Genomic DNA, 23,326 nt, shown 5'->3' with positions numbered 1-23,326 from the left:
TTACAAAATGCTTATACTTTAGTGACAACAGAACCATCCGACTAAAAGATCCAAACACACCAAAGCAGCAAACTTTGTGAAAACCAAAATTTGGGTCAGTTTTGGTATATTGATGATATAGATACTATAGTGACAAAAGTATTAGTACACATCTTTTAACATTTAAATTCTGTTTTTTCATTTAGTCCCATTGCCACAGGTGTATAAAATTCAGTATGTTTTCGTGTACCCTTTCTTTACTAAAATGGGATGTGAGAAACCAAAAAAGAAGGAAGGATGCACAATTGCATAAATTACCCCAACATGATTGCTATAATTATAATACAATATATATAAAAAAAAGGGTAGAAAATAATAAAAATTGTATTGGAATTGAAATTTGTACTTCACTCCTAAAAGAAAAAAACAAGTGGAAACCATTCAAATTGATGAACCCTAAAAAAATGGAGATGGTATAAGACCACAAAATAATATAGTATATATAAAAATATCTCAATTAATAAATAAAAAGACAGGGAGGTTAATTGCCTTTATTTAGAATTAATGGCATTAATGGGGTCCCTGACGAAGGAGCACACCGAAACGTGCGTCGGGGAGTGCATCCACTTTATCCGGGACCTGCATCTTATTTAGGTAACATCCCATATTGTTCATGTCTTAGCTATATTAGAGCCTCACTTTATGCCTCACGTGTTGAGCAATTGATTTCATGTGCTGAATGAGAGTTTTAAATCCCTGAATTTTTTTCTGTCTTAATAATATAATTTTCATGATCACTGTGAATGGCTTCTATATAGGCATTTGGCTCACATTTCTTGAATATAGCATTAATATATTTATTTCTTTTTAATATTGTTATATTATTTATTTAGCATGAATTTTAATTATGGGTTCTTATCTATGATGATATAATATATAGTATGATCAAATCATATATATATATATATATATATATATATATATGCTATTACCTTATATATTGTCCTAGATTTAATTTATTATATTTTTTTTATTATTATTATTTTGTTTGTGTGGTGCACCTTTTTAAGCATTATTTGTTGCCATTAATTCTAAATAAAGGCATTTTTCATAGAGTAATTAACCTCCCAGCCTTTTTATTTAATAATTGAGATATTTTTATACATACTATATTATTTTGTGGTCTTATACTGTCTCCATTTTTTTTTAAATGGGATGTGCTAGAGAGCTGATCGAATTCGGACAATGAAATGTAGTAGGATGCCATCATAAACAAAGTGGCAGAAAATACAAAGTCACTGAATGCTGAGGAAGATAGTACATTAAAGTTGGCAAAACTCTGCTCATTCGATAACTACAAAGTTTCAAACCTCCTCTGGCATTATTATCAGCACAATAATTGTTTGGCAGAGGATTCATGACATGGGCTTCCATAGCTGAGCACCTGCACGCCAACTTTATATCAGCAAGTACAATACCATAAAATAGATGGGGTTGTGTAAAGGAGAAGAGATATTTTCTCTGTGGAATCACAAATAATGCTTCTCCATCTTTTAGTGTGATGGATGAGTCTGGGTTTGGTGAATGTCATTAGAATACTACCTACATTTGTGTTAACTCTAAAATTTGGTAGACCCTTGATAACACTTGATAGTTGGTTTTTAGGGGCTGATCATAGAATCGCAGAGTTGGAAGGGACCTCCTAGGTCATCTGGTCCAACCCCCTGCTCAAAGCAGGATTCGCTAAATCATCCCAGTCAGATGTCTGTCCAGCCTCTGTTTGAAGACTTCCATTGAAGGAGAACTCACCACTTCTCGTGGCAGCTTGTTCCACTCATTGATCACTCTAACTGTCAAAAAGTTTTTTCTAATATCTAATCTGTGTCTCCTCCCATTCAGTTTCATCCCATTGCTTCTAGTCTTTCCTTGTGCAAATGAGAATAGATGTAGGCTTCTTAATTCCAGTGAATATATTTCTTAGTTCTTTACTCAAGTTTATGTTACCCTCAGTCTGAGAATAGCATAATGTGGGGACAGAGACCTTGATTCCATGCATTACTTTTTTATTACAAGTTCTCTGAATGCCGAGTTCTGTATAACCCACCCACACCACTGATTGACAGCTTTTTGTGTACACTGTGCCTAAGCTCGAAGCTGTCTATCAGTACTGAGGTGTGGTTGGCTACCTTGCAGCAGGCCAAATAGTCTTCTAGTGATAATTTCCTGCTTCTAAAACAGTGATTTTATGAAAACTACACCAAGCAGCCCAGCAATAGATATATCGCTAGTATTAGAGTTTCTTCTTTTACATTATGCTCTTCTCAAATTTGACAGAAAAAGCCTGGTCAAAGATTTCCTTTAAGTATAATTGTAACTTCCAACTTTCAACAGTTTGGGGAAGGCCCTTTTTTGTTCCAGCATAACTCCAGTATCGATAATAATAAATGCCCTAAGCAGCTTCCGGTTGTAACAACTTCCGTCCAGTTGTAACCGGTGACGTCACCGCACACCTCTTGCCATGTTAACCCTCAACACACCACTCCTCCTCAACACACACACTCCTCAACACACACTCCTCTCACCTTTCACCATCTCCACTCACGTCCACTCACTCTTTCACTCCACATACAACCCCTTCTCTCTCTCCGTCTCTCATACTCACGCCGTCATCGCCGCTGATCCACGATTCCCGACATCTTCTTCCGCCGGCGCCATCATGGATCCAGACGTCCTCCACGCCGGCGACATGTTCTTGCGGCGACGCCATCTTGATTGTCGCGAAATCCCGCGATACTAAAGATGGCGTTTCCGCAAGAACATGTCGCCGGCGTGGAGGGCGTCGGGATCCAAAATGGCGTCGGCGAAATCTCGAGAGATTTCGCCGACGCCATTTTGGATCCCGACGTCGTCCACGCCGGCGACATGTTCTTTCGGCGACGCCATCTTGATTATCGCGGGATTTCACGATACTCAAGAAGGCGTCGCCGCAAAAACATGTCGCCGGCGTGGACGACGTCTGGATCCAGGATGGCGCCAGCGGAAGAAGATGTTGGGGATCGTGGAGCAGCGGCGATGATGGCGTGAGTATGAGAGATGGAGTGAGAGAAAGGGTCGTATGTGGAGTGAAAGAGGGGGGGACGTGAGTGGAGATGGTGAGAGGTGAGAGGAGTGTGTGTTGAGGAGGTGTGTGTGTTGAGGGTTAACATGGCAAGAGGACGATACTCAAGATGGCGTCGCTGCAAGAATATGTCGCCGGCGTGGACGACGTCGGGATCCAAAATGGTGTCGGCGAAATCTTGCGAGATTTCGCCGACGCCATCTTGGATCCGTGGAATTGCGACATTTACTCTCACGCCGACTTGCTGTGCGGACGTGTTGGCTTGCTCCAATTTGCCTCTACCACCATAACTACTGCTGCCTTGCTCCTCTGCCTGTTCACTGCTGGTGTCTAATTACAGGGCCAATTTGCCTCTACCACCATAACTACTGCTGCCTTGCTCCTCTGCCTGTTCACTGCCAGTGTCTAATTACAGGGCCAATTTGCCTCTACCACCATAACTACTGCTGCCTTGCTCCTCTGCCTGTTCACTGCCGGTGCCTAATTACAGGGCCAATTTGCCTCTACCACCATAACTACTGCTGCCTTGCTCCTCTGCCTGTTCATGGCCATTGTCTAATTACAGTGCCAATTTGCCTCTACCACCATAACTACTGCTGCCTTGCTCCTCTGCCTGTTCACTGCCGGTGTCTAATTACAGGGCCAATTTGCCTCTACCACCATAACTACTGCTGCCTTGCTCCTCTGCCTGTTCACAGCCAGTGTCTAATTACAGGACCAATTTGCCTCTACCACCATAACTACTGCTGCCTTGCTCCTCTGCCTGTTCACTGCCGGTGTCTAATTACAGGGCCAATCTGCCTCTACCACCATAACTACTGCTGCCTTGCTCCTCTGCATGTTCACTGCCAGTGTCTAATTACAGGACCAATTTGCCTCTACCACCATAACTACTGCTGCCTTGCTCCTCTGCCTGTTCACTGCCAGTGTCTAATTACAGGGCCAATTTGCCTCTACCACCATAACTACTGCTGCCTTGCTCCTCTGCCTGTTCACGGCCAGTGTCTAATTACAGGGCCAATCTGCCTCTACCACCATAACTACTGCTGCCTTGCTCCCCTGCCTGTTCACTGACGGTGTCTAATTACAGGGCCAATTTGCTTCTACCACCATAACTACTGCTGCCTTGCTCCTCTGCCTGTTCACTGCCGGTGTCTAATTACAGGGCCAATCTGCCTCTACCACCATAACTACTGCCTTGCACCTCTGCCTGTTCACTGCCGGTGTCTAATTACAGGGCCAATCTGCCTCTACCACCATAACTACTGCTGCCTTGCTCCTCTGCCTGATCACTGCTGGTGTCTAATTACAGGGCCAATTTGCCTCTACCACCATAACTACTGCTGCCTTGCTCCTCTGCCTGTTCACTGCCAGTGTCTAATTACAGGGCCAATTTGCCTCTACCACCATAACTACTGCTGCCTTGCTCCTCTGCCTGTTCACGGCCAGTGTCTAATTACAGGGCCAATCTGCCTCTACCACCATAACTACTGCTGCCTTGCTCCCCTGCCTGTTCACTGACGGTGTCTAATTACAGGGCCAATTTGCTTCTACCACCATAACTACTGCTGCCTTGCTCCTCTGCCTGTTCACTGCCGGTGTCTAATTACAGGGCCAATCTGCCTCTACCACCATAACTACTGCCTTGCACCTCTGCCTGTTCACTGCCGGTGTCTAATTACAGGGCCAATCTGCCTCTACCACCATAACTACTGCTGCCTTGCTCCTCTGCCTGATCACTGCTGGTGTCTAATTACAGGGCCAATTTGCCTCTACCACCATAACTACTGCTGCCTTGCTCCTCTGCCTGTTCACTGCCGGTGTCTAATTACAGGGCCAATTTGCCGCTACCACTTCATAACTACTGCTGGGCAATTACAGGGCCAATTAGTATCTGTTTACACTACAATACTCCAGGACTCCTTCTTCACTGCCAAATAACTGCCAAATAGACTCCTTTACCTGTGCCAACGTGAGTCATAACAAAAAGTATGCCAATGCCAGTGAAAGGAAAGCAGCTTTAGCACTACGACAAAAACAACGCCGTGCTAATGAGACTCCTGAGGAAAAACACCATCGCCTTGACAAGATTAAGGCTTATAAACGCCGTCGCCTCACACACGAATCCCCTAACTCTAAATCCATTAGATTGGCTGAAGAAGCCTCTGCACGCCGTCACCGCCGACAACAGACAGCTTCTTCCTCATCATTATTATTAGACTCACAACAGGATGCTTCCACATCAGCATGTGGAACAAGTTACTACCACACTTCATCTTATATGCCGTTCACTGACATAACTAATCAGCAATCTGTTTCTGCCCTATAAATACCACCATTAGTCAATACTGACACACAGTATGGTAATGCCAGTGAAAGGAAAGCTGCTTTAGCACTACGTCAAAAACAACGCCGTGCTAATGAGACTCCTGAGGAAAAACAGCATCGACTTGACAAGATTAAGGTTTATAAACGCCGTCGTCTCACACACGAATCCCCTAACTCTAAATCCATTACATTGGCTGAAGAAGCCTCTGCACGCCATCACCGCCAACAACAGACGACTTCTTCCTCATCATTAGTAGACTCACAGCAGGATGCTTCCACATCAGCATGTGGAACAAGTTACTACCACATTTCATCCTATATGCCGTTCACTGACATAACTAATCAGCAATCTGTTTCTGCCCTATCAATACCACCATTAGTCAATACCGACTCACAGTTTCTTCACATACAAGCTGCAGTTAGCCTGCAGAAAGTGCAACCAAGACAAATATACGTTGGTCTCAAAACTAGGCGCACCCCATCGGTTGGACATGCACTTCTACTACAACCTCACATTTTCACTAATGATGAAAATTGTATTACTGAACACAGCTGTGGTGACATGACCCATGTATGTGAGCATTGCCAAGCTTTGCATTTTGTAGCAGAGATACCTTCTGATAATAACTTTACGCTCTGCTGTCAGAAGGGTAAAGTCCATGTACCCATACTACAATATCCTGATGTCTTTACATGTTTGCTGAAAGGGCAAAGTGAATTTAGCAAACATTTCATGGATAATATTCGAAGTATTAACAGTTCCTTTGCTTTTGCCTCCATGGGTGCAAATATTTCACCACCTCCTAGATATGGCCCATACTGTTTCCGCATACATGGCTAGATCTATCATAGAACTGGAACACTACATCCCTCAGATGACCAACAACGCACATTTGCCCAACTTTACATTCTCGATACCGCTACCGCAAACGAACAACGCTTACGATGTAAAGAAAATCAAAAATGTCATCCTACATTGATGAACATTATTGCCCTTCAAATCCAAACTATTAATCCTTTTGTGGAAGCTTATCAAATGTTACCTGATGTGGAAGAACAAGAAAAAATTAAATCTCTACAAAACGGAACTGTCATGCCAAACATCACTATGGCTATTAAACAAGATCGTACTCAAGACCCTCGATGCTACAATAATCCCACTGTCAGTGAAGTTGCAGTCGTGTTTCATAATGACAATGGTGAGCCACCTTTCAATAGAGACATGTTAATTCGTTTAAAACCTGATCCCCACAACCCTTTAGCTCCCAAAACACAACAAATTAGCATTCTCCATAGCAATTTGGATGACCTCCTCTATCCAATATTTTTCCCTTATGGAGACCAAGGATGGCATGATGGGCTCAAACAACAAGGCAAAAGTCCGAGGAGGATCACACAACTCCAATACTATTGCTATATGTTATCTGTCAGAAACTACTTTAATCCACTCCTCAATGGTGGTAAGCTAACACAGCAATATTTAGTAGATGCTTATGTCAAAATCGAAGCTAATCGCCTACATTACATCCGCAACCACCAAAAAGATTTAAAAGTGGAGGATTACTGCCTCCTTCAAGAACATCTACTCAAAAAATCGGTTCAAAAGGGCATCCCTATTGGAAAAACTGTCATTTTACCATCTTCTTTTGAAGGCAGTCCAAGAAACATGCAGCAGCGCTACCAGGATGCTATGGCTATTGTTACAAAGTATGGTCGACCAGATCTATTTATCACCATGACATGTAATCCTAAGTGGAGTGAGATTACTACACATTTAGAACCGTGGCAGCGTGTTGAACACAGACCAGACATGGTTGCACATGTCTTTAAAATTAAACTGGAATCCCTGTTAAAAGACATTAGCAGTGGATTATTTGGAAACGTCACTGCAATGGTCCATGTCATTGAATTTCAGAAGCGTGGTCTCCCACACACTCATATTTTAATTATTCTTGACAGCCTGTCTAAATTACGGACTGAGGCGGACATAGACAATATAGTCTGGGCTGAAATACCTGATGAAACAATCTACCCTCAGCTCCATAACATTGTTCTTCAACACATGATTCATGGTCCCTGTGAAGAACAGAATCCTAATTCTCCCTGTATGGAAAGTGGAAAGTGTAGCAAAGGTTTCCCTAAACAATACCAACCATATACCATCAAAGAAAAGGATGGCTATCCCACTTACCGCAGACCCATTGGCAAAACATATGAACACCATTCTAAGACGATTGACAATTCATGGGTAGTTCCATATAACCCATTTTTACTCACCAAATACAAGTGCCATATTAATGTAGAAATATGTGCTTCCATTCAAAGTGTAAAATATTTATTTAAATATGTTTACAAAGGACATGACAAAGCCAACCTTGAAATTTCCCAAAATAACATCCAACATGATGAAACACACCAATTTACGGATACCAGATATGTTAGTGCACCTGAGGCTGCATGGCGGATATTTGCTTTTCCTATGCATAAACAATCTCATGCCATCATTCGCCTAGCCGTACATCTGCCTAATTCTCAACCACTCTATTTTCATGAGAGTGACTCTGCAGACAACATCCATAAAAAGCTCAATTCCAATTCTACACTTATGGCGTATTTCAACCTTAATAAGATCGACCACAATGCACATAACTATTTCTACCGCGAAATTCCAGAACACTACGTTTGGAAACAAGGCACATGGGAACAAAGAAAACGAGGGGGTCTCACAGTTATTGGAAGAATGTATACTGTTAGTGTGAAAGACCAAGAACGCTATTATTTACGTTTGTTGTTACTGCATGTAAAAGCTGCTACCAGTTTTGACAGCATTAAAACCGTCAGTGGAATTATGCATGAAACCTTTAAGGATGCTGCGTTAGCACTCGAATTATTATTTGATGATAGCATCTGGAGACATACTTTAAGAGATGCTTGCATTCTTAACATGCCTTCCCAACTTAGAGACATGTTTGCTTATATCTGTATTTTTGGCCCCCCCAGTAATCCACTTGAATTGTGGAATGAATTTAAGGACCATTTTTACAAGACTACTGTCATACATACCACAGCAACACTGAAGAGTGAATCGATTATGAAGGATATGCTATGAAAGATGTCCAAGATGTCCTCATAGTCCATGGAAAAGCTTTTGCTGATTTCAATTTACCATGCCCAGCAAAAAATATTAAACACCTCCTTAAACAATATGATAAGGATTATGAGTTAAAAAAAGCTGCAGAGATGAAAGAAACTCTTAATCAGGAGCAACTTTTTGCCTACAATGTCATTACTGAAGCTTTACAAAATAGCAGTTTAACACCAAAGTGCTTTTTTCTCGACGGACCTGGTGGCAGTGGAAAGACCTACCTATACCATCTACTTACACATCATTTAAGAGGACAAGGAGAAATTGTCTCACCTGCAGCGACTACAGGAATAGCATCTAACTTGATACAAGGAGGCCGAACAATCCACTCTCTCTATGGCATACCTATTCCGATCAACGAAACATCCGTTTCCAGGATTAAAAACGATACAAATGCAGGAAAACATTTACAGAGTACAAAACTTTTTATTATTGATGAGTGCACTATGGTCCAAAAACATGCATTGAATGTGATAGACAGACTTCTACGTGACATTATGACAACAAATGTTGCTGAAAAAAATAAAACACCGTTTGGAGGTAAAGTTATTGTTCTTGGAGGAGACTTCAGACAATGTCTTCCCGTCATCGCTCATGGAACAAGAATAGACATTGTAGATTCCTGCATTAAATATTCAGAACATTGGCAACATTTTACCAGACTACCGCTAATCAACAACATGCGCTCCACTGATCCTGAATACAGCACTTGGTTGCTTAAACTTGGAAATGGTGAGCTGTCTAATGAACATAACCTTGGAGAGGATGTCATTGAAATTCCTCCAGACATGCTTTGCACTGGCTCTATAGTAACCGAGATCTTTGGAGACCATATTTGCATTGATGTTAATGACAAACAAAGCCTCAACACTGCTGCATCACATGCTATACTATGTCCAAAAAATGATGACGTAAATTTTCTGAACTGTAAAGTAATGGATCGCATCAGTGGTGATTATACTGTATATACAAACGATGATTCTGTCGATGCTGATGAGGCAGAGGAATGTGAAAACTACCCAGTTGAATTTTTAAACTCTCTGACACCATCAGGAATGCCATCACATCTCTTAAAACTTAAAATTGGCACCAAACTCAAGATAAAAAGCGGACGGCACCGCTGTTACCATGTAACTTCAAATGATGTGCGGCATACAGAAGTCCAGCAGCTGGGAATCTCGGGTGCCAGACCTGGAAACAGTCAATCCTGGGAATCCATGCAAAGAGAAGAGGTCGCACTCATCGAGATGAAAGTTTCACTGATTTATTGACATATCATGAACATGTCAAGTCGGGGGAGTGACATAAGGAGTGCAAGAAAGGCTGACAACGGCCGTTTCGCGCTACTCGAGCGCTTCAATGGGTCAAACAGTGGGGGGAAGTGCCGGGTTCATATGGAAATCACATCACTCCATACCTCCTCCCTCCACAGCAGCTGTCTAAGTGACATTAGTGAATTAAAAACATGCTGAGATGCATTACAACATACAAAAGTATAAATACAACTTACTGCACAAGCAGAAAAATGGTTACATTGAGGGATAAATTACAATGCATATTCATATATTGAAGACAACTGTTATTTTCATATGTCGAAAACTACTATTTATTTCTTTTTTCTTATGGAAAACATCTACAATCATATGTATCCAGAGACCAAACTGTCTCACTATTATTGTATCGAATATATGAATATATGCATATATGAATATGCATTTTAATTTATCTCTCGATGTAACCATTTTTCTGCTTGTGCAGTAAGTTGTATTTATACTTTTGTATGTTGTAATGCATCTCAGCATGTTTTTAATTCACTAATGTCACTTAGACAGCAGCTGTGGAGGGAGGAGGTATGGAGTGATGTGATTTCCATATGAACCCGACACTTCCCCCCACTGTTTGACCCGTTGAAGCGCTCGAGTAGCACGAAACGGCCGTTGTCAGCCTTTCTTGCACTCCTTATGTCACTCCCCCAACTTGACATGTTCATGATATGTCAATAAATCAGTGAAACTTTCATCTCGATGAGTGCAACCTCTTCTCTTTGCATGGATTCCCAGGATTGACTGTTTCCAGGTCTGGCACCCAAGATTCCCAGCTGCTGGACTTCTGTATGCTGCACATCATTTGAAGTTACACGGTAACAGCGGTGCCGTCCGCTTTTTATCTTGAGTTTTGTGATTTAATATTGGACCAGTTCCAGGACTGTGCACACTTGTTTTGCCTTTCACAGTGATGTTTTAATGGCTTGAACATTATATATAACCATGTCAGTTAACATGGAGTCAGAAGTAACCACACTGGGCAGTAACCTGCAAGCAGGTCGGGAGGATGTGGACAATTATTTTAAGGAGTGCGAAACTTGTGATGAGGTGCAAACTTTAAGCACAAAATCATTAGAGTTTAAACTCATGAATTTGGCTGAGAGAGAGATAAAATTGTTTTGGACTAATAATTCATTAAAGTCATACAGCGATTGTGGACGAGTACCACGAGGACTACGAGTATGGAAAGATATTTCCAATTTTAGTGATAACATTTCGTTCCCCACAGAATGGGAGAAGATTCTATTGAAATGCTCACAGGATTTGTTGCAACTAGTTTTGGCCACGAATTTACATAATTATGAGACAGTAAAACATGATCTTGTTAAAGCACAAGAGGAATTAAAATCCAGACTGACAGAAAATCAGTGGACTTTGTTTAATAAAAAGATGGACAGTAAACTTCTACCGATACAGGCGGAAATTAAATCAAGAAAACGTGATAAATTTCTACGGGACAAAAATGATTTCGCCAGTGGTCAGATTTTTAATTGGAATAAACAACGATCCAATATTAATAATAACTTTGGGCATTTTGGTAAAGGGAAAAATAAACGTTTCTATCACAAACAGAAACAGTCACCAGTAAAAAAAAGATTACCTCACAACAGATTCAGATTCCAGCGTGGGGGAGGGGTCAGTTACAATACTACCTCACCCGACCAGCAATCAGCATGTGAAGTAGCCCGAGCTGGATCTAATGTCCCTTTAGGCGGAGAGTCAGAAGAGGAAGAAGGAAGAGTTTTCGGTCGGTACCGCAAGAGGAAACAGGTCTCGTGGAGACAGAAGTAATAACGGACTCTCAACCATTTTCAGTGATCAATTTGACAGGACATGTTTTGAATGATTCCCATTTTGCATTATTATCTAAAGGTCTTAATTATTGCATACCACAGCCTTTCGATATGACTGAATTTTGAATTGATTTATTTAAGTCTATCAGGAAGATCCATTTGCATAAACACTTTACAGCAAAACCCCCCATTGATAGTAAATTATCTGGGGAAGCACAATGTAGGGTGGGCCCTTTAGGTTTCATGGCTGGTACAGGAGCATTAGCTGATTTACATGAAGATGCCAACTTACTACTCAGTATCACAGGTTCAGATAGGGTAACTATTAATGAATCACAGTTGATCAATAGACCGTTTACAGGGGGGGTTGCTTCACAATACATGCCTCCCATATCCCCGGGTAACCTTATTGATGTGTTTGAAATGCAAGTTATAAAGGACATTGAATCATTGGTATATCCTGTAGTGCCTTCTAATCTGACAGACTCAGAAAGGAAGGCTATGGTGGAGATCAGAGAATGGTCTGATACCATAGTGAGACCTTCAGATAAAGGCGGCAACACGGTTTTGTTGCCCAGGGATATGTATTTTTCTGAGGCACACCGGCAGCTATCTGATACAGTAACATATACCAGATTGAAGACTGATCCCAATCCCAGGTACATCAGGGAATAAAGGTCGTTACTCAGGAAATATGTCATGATGGATGTTATTTCAGAGAAGAAGGCAGAGAAATTGCTGCCGGAGTTTCCCACGCGCCCCCACTGGTACCACGTACCCAAAATCTACAAATCTGCTTCTTGTCCCCCAGGACGCCCAATCGTATCTGGGATAGGATCCGTCACGGAATCCCTGTCCCAGTATATTGATTGGTTGCTGCGACCTTTATTGGGAGAGATCCCATCGAACATAAAGGACACCAATGCTTTTCTGCATGTGATACGGGACTTTGCTTGGCAACCCGGCTTCATGCTGGCCTCCATAGATGTGGAGAGTTTATATACACGAATTCCCCAGAAGTTGGGTGTGAATACTATTAGAGAAATATTGAACTCCACAGGCAAAGAGCAGGGCTTTGTGGATTTTGTTTGTGAAGCTTTGAATTTCATACTTACTCACAATGCATTCACTTTTGATTGTATGTGGTACCATCAAAATGTGGGTACCGCGATGGGTACTCCGGCAGCATGTACATTTGCCAATCTCTTTTTGGGTGCCCTGGAAGAAAAATATGTCTACAATGCCAAACAATTTTTTCAACATATCAGACTGTATCTCAGGTATGTGGACGACGTGTTCATTGTCTGGGATGGCACCAGAGATTCTTTTGACAAGTTTGTCAGTCACCTAAATGAGGTGAATCAGATGAACATGCTGTTCACACACAATTTTGGAGGGACACGGCTGGAATTTCTTGATGTCTTGATGGAAGTAAAGGATAATGAAATCTGCACGTCAGTTTACAGGAAACCTTAGGCTACCAATTCCATATTGCGTTATGATAGTTTCCATCCATCACATACCATTAATTAATTGCCATATGGTCAATTTTTGAGAGTCCACCGTCTAAACAATACCTTGGAGGGCTTTGAAACACAATCTAGAGAGTTATATAATAGGTTCAGACAATGGGGATATCCTAAGGTTCTATTAGATACCACACTTGAAAAAGTAAAATCTCAGTACAGTAATAAAGTTAGAGGAGTTGTGCCACTAAAAAATAAAAGAGTCGAAAATGAAAAGAGATTTACCTTCTGTTTTCGATATAGTCCCATGGATCGTCAGATATGAGCAGCAATTAGAAAAAATTGGCATATTTTGGAACAAGATAGGGATTTAAGCGACATAGTATCTAGAGGGCCCCTTATTTCATGTAAGCGGAGTACAAGAATTAGAGATATTCTGGTTAAGAATCGGATCGTCACTAAGCGTGACACTTGGCTGAGTAAAGGAACACCACAAGGGAATTATAGGTGTGGCCATTGTCCTTATTGTAAATTTCATCGTACTGATCGTACACTACACATGGGCGCGGTCACGCATACAGTAACAGATTTGATCACATGCAAGACAGACCATGTAGTCTATGTGATTTTTTGCACATGTCGGTTTTTCTACATAGGTAAAACCATACGTCCGCTATACATTCGTTTTCGTGAGCATTTTAAGTCCATTAGAACGGGAAAAGGAGTCCCACGTTTAATTAACCATGTAAGAGATGCACATAGAAATGACCCTAATGTTCTCTCCTTTGCAGGAATCGAGAAGGTGGTTTTACCGCCGCAGGAAGGGCATTTAAATAAAATCTTATTGAAACGAGAATCCAGGTGGATTATGAATACACAGGCGACAGGTCCGCTGGGTTTTAATGATAGAATAGACATGGCTGTTTTTTTATGAAGGAGTTTATATTTTCCCTCATTTCCCTTGAAGTTGATAGGAGAACTAGGGTACATTTGTATACATGCACCTTTTCTGGTTGGTACCTTTTTTCTGGAGTCTCGTATTGCAGCTTTGATGAACTTCCATATATTTGAGGCAAAGACATCTTTTTGAGTTTGGTGGGTTCTCTTTCCCGTAGCATTTGAATTGTTGAGTGACTTGTTATTTATTTGTATAGTATACGTGCACATATACATTGTGCGTTTTTGGTGCAGCGTTTTTTTTTCCGATATGATTGAGATTTGTCATTGATAGTCCATTATTGTGTTTACCCATAATAAGATACAGCTATGTAGGTATATAGTAGTTTATGAGAATCCTAAAAAAACAGATATCAAGTTGCACACAATTTACATTTTTCATTTCAGGATAAGAATTTTTTTTGAAAAAAAATTTTTTTGAGAGAATTTTTTTTAAATTTTTTTTTTTCTCTTTCTCTGTGAGTATATTAATAGTTCGATACAATAATAGTGAGACAGTTTGGTCTCTGGATACATATGATTGTAGATGTTTTCCATAAGAAAAAAGAAAAAAATAGTAGTTTTCGACATATGAAAATAACAGTAGTCTTCAATATATGAATATGCATTGTAATTTATCCCTCGATGTAACCATTTTTCTGCTTGTGCTGTAAGTTGTATTTATACTTTTGTATGTTGTAATGCATCTCAGCATGTTTTTAATTCACTAATGTCACTTAGACAGCAGCTATGGAGGGAGGAGGTACGGAGTGATGTGATTTCCATATGAACCCGGCACTTCCCCCCACTGTTTGACCCGTTGAAGCGCTCGAGTAGCGCAAAACGGCCGTTGTCAGCCTTTCTTGCACTCCTTATGTCACTCCCCCGACTTGACATGTTCATGATATGTCAATAAATCAGTGAAACTTTCATCTCGATGAGTGCGACCTCTTCTCTTTGCATGGATTCTTAAAATTGGCACCATTGTGATGCTATTAAGAAACTTAAACACCAAGAAAGGTCTCTGTAATGGCACTCGCCTCATTGTCATTGCCTTACTCCGCAACATCAAACAGGCTAAAGTGATTACTGGCTCAGCTGAAGGAGACATTGCATTTATTTCATGCATCGATTTGTGTCCTTCAGAAACTGGGTTACCTTTTAAATTAAAACGTCGACAGTTTCCTCTAAAACCTGCTTTTGCTATGACCATTAACAAATCCCAAGGACAGACGAGTTGGCATTTTTTTTGCCCGAACCTGTATTTGCCCATGGACAATTGTATGTTGCATTCTCCCTAGTAAAGAAACGCAGCAACGTTAGGGTCAAAGTGGTGGATACACCACTTCAAGGAAAATTGCTACCTAATAGCCCAAAAAACTTCACTAGAAATGTCGTTTACAAAAATGTCTTACTTTAAACTATTTAAGTTGGTCCTGGAACGGATAGATATATAGATATATAAATGATAGTTACATTTTAAATAGATATAGATAATAGACTTCTAAGACTTCTATACATAGCTTGATATATGTTATATATATATATATATATATATACACTCACTGGCCACTTTATTAGGTACACCTGTCCAACTGTGTGTTAAGACTTAATTTCTAATCAGCCAATCACATGGCGGCAACTCAGTGCATTTAGGCATGTAGACATGGTCAAGACAATCTCCTGCAGTTCAAACCGAGCATCAGTATGGGGAAGAAAGGTGATTTGAGTGCCTTTGAACGTGGCATGATTGTTGGTGCCAGAAGGGCTGGTCTGAGAATTTCAGAAACTGCTGATCTACTGGGATTTTCACGCACAACCATCTCTAGGGTTTACAGAGAATGGTCCGAAAAAGAAAAAAAATCCAGTGAGCGGCAGTTCTGTGGCCGGAAATGCCATGTTGATGCCAGAGGTCAGAGGAGAATGGGCAGACTGGTTCGAGCTGATAGAAAGGCAACAGTGACTCAAATTGCCACCCGTTACAACCAAGGTAGGCAGAAGAGCATCTCTGAACGCACAGTGCGTCGAACTTTGAGGCAGATGTGCTACAGCAGCAGAAGACCACACTGGGTACCACTCCTCTCAGCTAAGAACAGGAAACTGAGGCTACAATTTGCCCAAGCTCATCGAAATTGGACAGTAGAAGATTGGAAAAACATTGCCTGGTCTGATGAGTCTCGATTTCTGCTGCGACATTCGGATGGTAGGGTCAGAATTTGGCGTAAACAACATGAAAGCATGGATCCATCCTGCCTTGTATCAACGGTTCAGGCTGGTGGTGGTGGTGTCATGGTGTGGGGAATTTTTTCTGGGCACTCTTTGGGCCCCTTGGTACCAATTGAGCATCGTTGCAACGCCACAGCCTACCTGAGTATTGTTGCTGACCATGTCCATCCCTTTATGACCACAATGTACCCAACATCTGATGGCTACTTTCAGCAGGATAATGCGCCATGTCATAAAGCTCGAATCATCTCAGATTGGTTTCTTGAACATGACAATGAGTTTACTGTACTCAAATGGCCTCCTCAGTCACCAGATCTCAATCCAATAGAGCATCTTTGGGATGTGGTGGAACGGGAGATTCGCATCAGGGATGTGCAGCCGACAAATCTGCGCCAACTGTGTGATGCCATCATGTCAATATGGTCCAAAATCTCTGAGGAATGCTTCCAGCACCTTGTTGAATCTCTGCCACGAAGAATTGAGGCAGTTCTGAAGGCAAAAGGGGGTCCAACCCCTTACTAGCATGGTGTACCTAATAAAGTGGCCAGTGAGTGTATATATATATATATATATTCTAAGCAGATAGATATATCATACACTAATTATCTCTTTCACATATATGTCATAGACATATTTAAATCCATAAAAACATACATAGGTATAAGTATATATAGATTAAAAAAAAAAAAAAAATACAAAAGCAAAAACAAAAAAAATTTAGGCACACATACGTAGATTTCAACTACATAGCTAACACATACCTACATAACTTAGGTAATAATAATTAATTTTTTATTTATTAATAAAGTACTATTATTTCAATAGCACTTTACATACGTCAGTAATACTGTCCCTCTTGAGGCTCACTATGTAAATATCCTATCCACATAAAAACATAGGTGTGATACATCTATCTTCTATAATAATAAATGCGCTAAGCAACTTCCGGGTTGTAACAACTTCAGTCCAGTTGTAACTGGTGACGTCACAGCACACCTCTTGCCATGTTAACCCTCAACGCACCACTCCTCCTCAACACACACCTCCTCAACACACACTCCTCTCACCTTTCACCATCTCCACTCACGTCCACTCACTCTTTCACTCCACATGCGACCCTTTCTCTCACTCCATCTCTCATACTCACGCCGTCATCGCCGCTGCTCCACGATCCCCGACATCTTCCGCCGGCGCCATCCTGGATCCAGACGTTGTCCACGCCGGCGACATGTTCTTGCGGCAAAGCCATCTTGAGTATCGTGAAATCCTGCGATACTCAGGATGGCGTCTCCGAAAGAACATGTCACCGGAGTGGACGACGTCGGGATCCAAAATGGCATCTGCGAAATCTCGCGAGATTTTGCCGACGCCATCCTGGATCCCGTCATGCCAAAATTTCACAGCAAAGATGTACAATAGCAGAGACTAATCACTTGCAGGCACAGGCAGGTAGCGTGTTAGTTTTATTTCCCACAGCTTACAGCATGTTAAATTGCTTATAGCTCATGCAAAAGTCTGTGCACCCTTCAGTTCACAAAACAAAATAATTACTGTAAAATCCTCATACAAATTACTGATAATATAGAGTGTGTTTTGTATTTCAATTATCAACAGAACATTTTGTACATTGACAAAGTAATACATTGTCTGATGGAATTTTTACGGTAGGCATTCACCTTGGATGGCTGTCATCTGTCAGCTATTCCTTCCGATCCCCCATACAGATGAATGCTCAGGGGACGGCTTTTCTCCAAACTAAAGGATTGCGGGTGCTGAAATTCAAATACATGACCCTTCTTTCCTCCTCACTGTGACCTCTCACGTATATGGCCACCTCCAGTGAATGCAAGTATGGGACCCTTATCTGATTCTTATATTCCTACATGTACACAATGCGACTGTACATTTTATTGTAGCTAAAAGGACCCAACGCACATTATAAAGCTGCCAGCTATCGTCCTGAACTCCCTCATAGAGACACGCTTTCGGCCATGCACTCCTGTGACTCTTTGGGCAGAAGTTTATGAGTGCAGAGAACTAAAGGAACCACCATTGGAATTCCAAAGTGCCGACCCTGCTCTACCCAGACCAATCGGGGCAGCGTTGGGAGACCTCCATACACATTAGACAGTCATCTGATCAACAGAATTGGCCAACTTGGGACTTAACATATAAAAGAAACATGCTAAAAGGATATGTAGGAAGTTTTTTAGTGTTATTTTTTAGTGTTTTTTTTTACATAAGACATGTTACACACTGGCAAAGTAAGTCACAAATCACTAAAGTCAGCAAGATCTGGATAAAAAATAAGGCACTATGGACAAGCCAACTGGAAATATAAATTTTATTAGATCATTATCTCCTAATCTAAAAGAAAAGTAATAGAAAAAAGGCAAAGTATCGCGGGATTTCACGATACTCAAGATGGCGTCGCCACAAGAACATGTCGCCAGCGTGGACAACGTCTGGATCCAGGATGGCGCTGGCGGAAGAAGATATCGGGGATCGTGGAGCAGCGGCGATGACGGCGTGAGTATGAGAGACGGAGTGAGAGAAAGGGTCGTATGTGGAGTGAAAGAGGGGGGACATGAGTGGAGATGGTGAAAGGTGAGCAGAATGTGTGTTGAGGAGGTGTGTGTGTTGAGGGTTAACATGGCAAGAGGTGTGTCACTATCCTCCCGATGCGATAGCATCGGGCCTTAATCTAGTACAATATAAGATCCATAAAGATTTTGTTGGTTGAGCTTGGTCTGAAAGAACTTCACTGGCCTGCTCAGAGTCCTGAACTAAATTCCATCGAAAGCCTTTGAGATAAACTAGAATGAAGATTGCCATCTCCTCCTGTCCAAACTCAGTATGTGACCTCACAAATGGTCTTTTAGATGAAAGGGCAAAAATTCACAGATAAATAAATCTTGCAGTAAGTTATCCTAGAAGTGTGGAAGCTTTCTTAGCTGCAAATGGAGCCAATTCAATATTAATGCCTGTGGATTTACAATGGGATGTCATAAAAGCTCCTGAAGGTGTAATGTGGAGGTGTCCCAATGCTTAGTTAATATAGTGTATATAATAGTATCGGCAAGATGGGTAAAATTATCACAGACCATATACATACTACTGCTGTCAGTAACTGCATTTGGATGAAAATGTAAAATAAATGCCATTTTTATGTTACCTTTTATTATTTCGCTTACATTTTTATGCCAAATCCTTAACAATCACCTGCGACTAAAACTACAGTATGCGGTATCACAAAAACACATTTTATGAATTTTAACCAAGGCAGAAATTGTAATAATGAATCTGTTATGAAGACGTGTAGAGCAGATGATTGAAATTATTTTAACATGAGCTATTTTCCAGTTCTCTAATCACATTTTAAATCCAGCTTTCTTGTCAGTTACCTTCATGTACGCTGATGACTAGGAGATTTTCTTCTCAGAAAAAAAGATTTGCATGAAGTGCAATGCCGTGAAAATTGTGGCTGCCAGCAATAAAAATGTTCATCATTTACATGTTCTATTATTCTCCAGAGAAGGGATCTGTTCCAGATGCTAAACTGGATATTTTAGTCACAATTTTAATGAGGTGCTCATACCGGGAGAGACATCTGTCAGTATGCATCACTATTAATGAAAGCCACAAGGTATTTGGGTAAAGAGACAGAATAATAATAATAGTAATAAAAAATAATCATCATTACCACTTAACATAATAATAACAATATTACCAACTAATACTCATCCATCACCGCCAATGATGACCGTCCCCTGTATGGTTCTAAGAGCATCTTATCATCATTGCTGTGCATTGCATACTTACTTAAGTCAAAACTTACGGCCGAGACTAGGCCTGGGAATACAATCTGCACACTAAGGGTCATCCCAGACCTAGTTGCAGCTGGAACTCTCGGCTCTTGGGCTAGAGGGCGCGTTTTAAGATGGAGGCACATGTCATGACATTATGATGTTACCGTTACCTTCCAACACACAAGTACAGATCAATTTAGGGCTTTGTCTCACACTCTAGCCTGGCAATGACAATGAAATGTCATGATGTGCCAGCTAACATACAATACACTCTTTAAGCTGAGACTTCTGCCTGCTTCTAGGGATTAGATGATCCTACCCATGAGAGGTCATTCTGGGTCTAGTGTGAATATGCAGCGCACTTTGGCATTAAGAAGACAAAGAGAGAGACATTTTGGGGAGAGGCTGTAGCTGAGGTTGTCAAAGAGGATATTGCCTTTTTTACCTTTTGCTGGCCCTCAATGGTTCATCAAAATGAAGGCTATTACAGATTTTTGCACAATTCAAGTAGAATTCAATTTACCGCAAATAAATTTGCTTAACTCCAATAGAAACATTGTGGTGATAATTTTTTGCTCTGCATATAGTGGTATTACTTGATCACTACATGACTTGACTTTTGAACATGTTTGGGTTACACAGTGCTGATTTTCATTATGATGTATATTCAGGCACAGTGTTTCATTTGACATTTTTGTGTAAACTCATAGCTAACACTAGGTTTTACAGCAAATGCTACATATATGATGCATTTTTATTTCTATACAAAGTGGAGAAAACCATTAACTGAACTGAACTGCTACTAAATGTGGACCACAAATAGCTGCATAATAAGCACTAGAACATTTGTCCATTAATATTATATATTCATTGGTTTTGTTTGTGATAAGAAATGTATTTATTATTATTATTCAAAGCTTCCTAGTGCATTCATGGGATTATTTTGCACATGCCAACTAATGACTTATGTAAAAAAAAACATGGCTATATTGAGCCCTCTTCAATTGCATTACATACACATCTTTTAATTAATGTGAATGGCTAGCTCTCAAAACAGGCCTTTTCAATCCAAGAAAAAAAATGAAAGAAAAAAATAAATAACAAACATAGAACATTCTTCAAAAAGGAATGTCAAAAGTCATCCACAGTTTATCTTATAAAGAACATTTTTCTCTGAAATTCAGTTAGCAAGGCTTGTTATCAAGAACAGAGGTGTCCCCATGCTGTTTTTTTTAGTTATTTCATGTAATCCATGTGTCATTAATGTGCACACGTGTGCGACTTTTTGCAGCCTGTGCTGCTACTGGAAACACTGACATCTGAAAGAGCCCTTAGTGGAAACTCGATCATTTACCGAGCTTTGGCTGAATTTTGCATATTTCTAGGAAAAATGCTGCAACGTTTGTGACTAGAGATGAGCGACTTTGCCTTTTTTAGGGTAGAGTCGGGTTTCATGAAACCCAACTTTATCAAAAGTCGGGTCGAACGAAATCGGCCGACTGTAGGAATAAGTCGGAGGCCGACTGAAACACGAAACCCAATGCAAGTCAATGGGGAAGCAAAGTCGGCAGGGAGTGGAGAACAGTAAACACACCTACAGTGCCCATTTCAATGCCAAATACATCAATTCTTATTACTGAAGCTTGTCAACCTTAATTTACTTCATAATAATAGTTACGCATTGAAAACTGGGGGTTATTTGGCTAAAGTTGTGGGGGGGTAGGGCTGGCTCCAGGTTTTCGTGTGCTCTGGGCCAAAGAGTGTCAGTGCGCCCCTTTAACACATACCACAACTCATGATGCTCCGATACGGCACAAAAATATAGGTATAGTACAATGACAAATACTTCACTGCTTACGTGACATGACTGATCTATTTTAAATTGTAGAATAGCTCAAAAAAAGGACAGTATATTACTCCATAGAGTATTATGGCCACCACATTGTGCTCCATACAGAATAATGAGCCCCATATATTTCTCCATACAGAATAATTGGCCACATATAATGTTTCATACAGTATATGATGAGCTTCACATAATGCTACAGTATATGATGGTCCCCATGGACGATGCTCCAGTGTGTTATGGGACCAAATAATGCTCCATATATAATGGGCTCCATTTCTAATGCTCCAGTGTATAATGGACCCCGTCAATGCTGTTCCAGTGTCTGATGTCCCCAATCTGGAATGCTCCAGTATATGATGGGCCTCATGGATGATGCTCCAGTGTATGATGGGCCCTAGTAATGCTCCATTTATAATGGGCCCCATTTCTAATGCTCCAGTGTATCATGTGCCCCATACATGCTGCTCCAGTGTCTGATCTGCCCCATTTGGAATGCACCAGTGTATGATGGGCCTCATGGATGATGCTCCAGTGTATGATGGGCCCTAGTAATGCTCCGTATATAATGGGCCCCATTTCTAATGCTCCAGTGTATCATGTGCCTCATAGGTGCTGCTCCAGTGTTTGATCTGCCCCATTTAGAATGCTCCAGTATATGATGGGCCTCATGGATGATGCTCCAGTGTCTGATGTCCTCCATTTTGAATGCTCCAGTATATGATGGGCCCCATTTTTAATTAACTCAGGCATGGTATGTGAAAAGAGCTCCATGGAGTAATCTGAAGTGTGTGCTGCCGCATCCTTCACTTTTGGTGTGGGTGAAGGACACAAGGAAAGTGGTTGCTCGTGACCAGAAGCCTGCACTTACAACTCAGTGTTTGCATTTTTTTAAACTTCAGAAGAGGAGGCCATAGAGCTGGAGGCTGTTTCAGCAATGTAAGCCAAAAACAGTTCCTGATGTTATGGCTTTAAAAGCAGTCTTCCTACTCCCAGAAAATGGAGCCTTACAGGCCTTCCAGAGCTACACCATGATGCAGTCTCAACACCACCTGCCTTAGCTGCTGTTGTGTTTTTGGCACTACCAGCAGATCCACCACCACCATCAGTACCAGGTGCCCCCCCGTGCCCACGTCAGCGTCCTCTTCCACCATACTTCCTTATGTTTTAGAAAATTGACCCAAAATACCAGCAGATATATGGTACGGTATTAGAAGCGTACAGCTCTACACAGTCTAGGGATAACAGTAAATCTCCGTATATATTTCATGAGTCATACACAGACGCTCACAGGCTCAGTATGGATTACCCAATAAAATAAAAAGGTGAAAAAGGGTACAGTATCACCAGATAAA

At 41.0% G+C, this 23,326-nt stretch overlaps 1 pseudogene; it reads left to right on the top strand.

The window, feature by feature from the left end:
- Nucleotides 1–12,390: 12,390 nt before the first annotated feature.
- The window catches only part of LOC141084706 (probable imidazolonepropionase), a 41,642-nt pseudogene continuing 30,706 nt past the window's right edge, over nucleotides 12,391–23,326 (top strand).

This window comes from Dendrobates tinctorius, unplaced genomic scaffold (assembly GCF_039654945.1).
Source record: "Dendrobates tinctorius isolate UK_male_01 unplaced genomic scaffold, ASM3965494v1 ptg000026l, whole genome shotgun sequence".
NCBI classification, from domain to species: Eukaryota; Metazoa; Chordata; class Amphibia; order Anura; family Dendrobatidae; genus Dendrobates; species Dendrobates tinctorius.
This window is presented reverse-complemented; position numbering and strand designations above follow the sequence as displayed.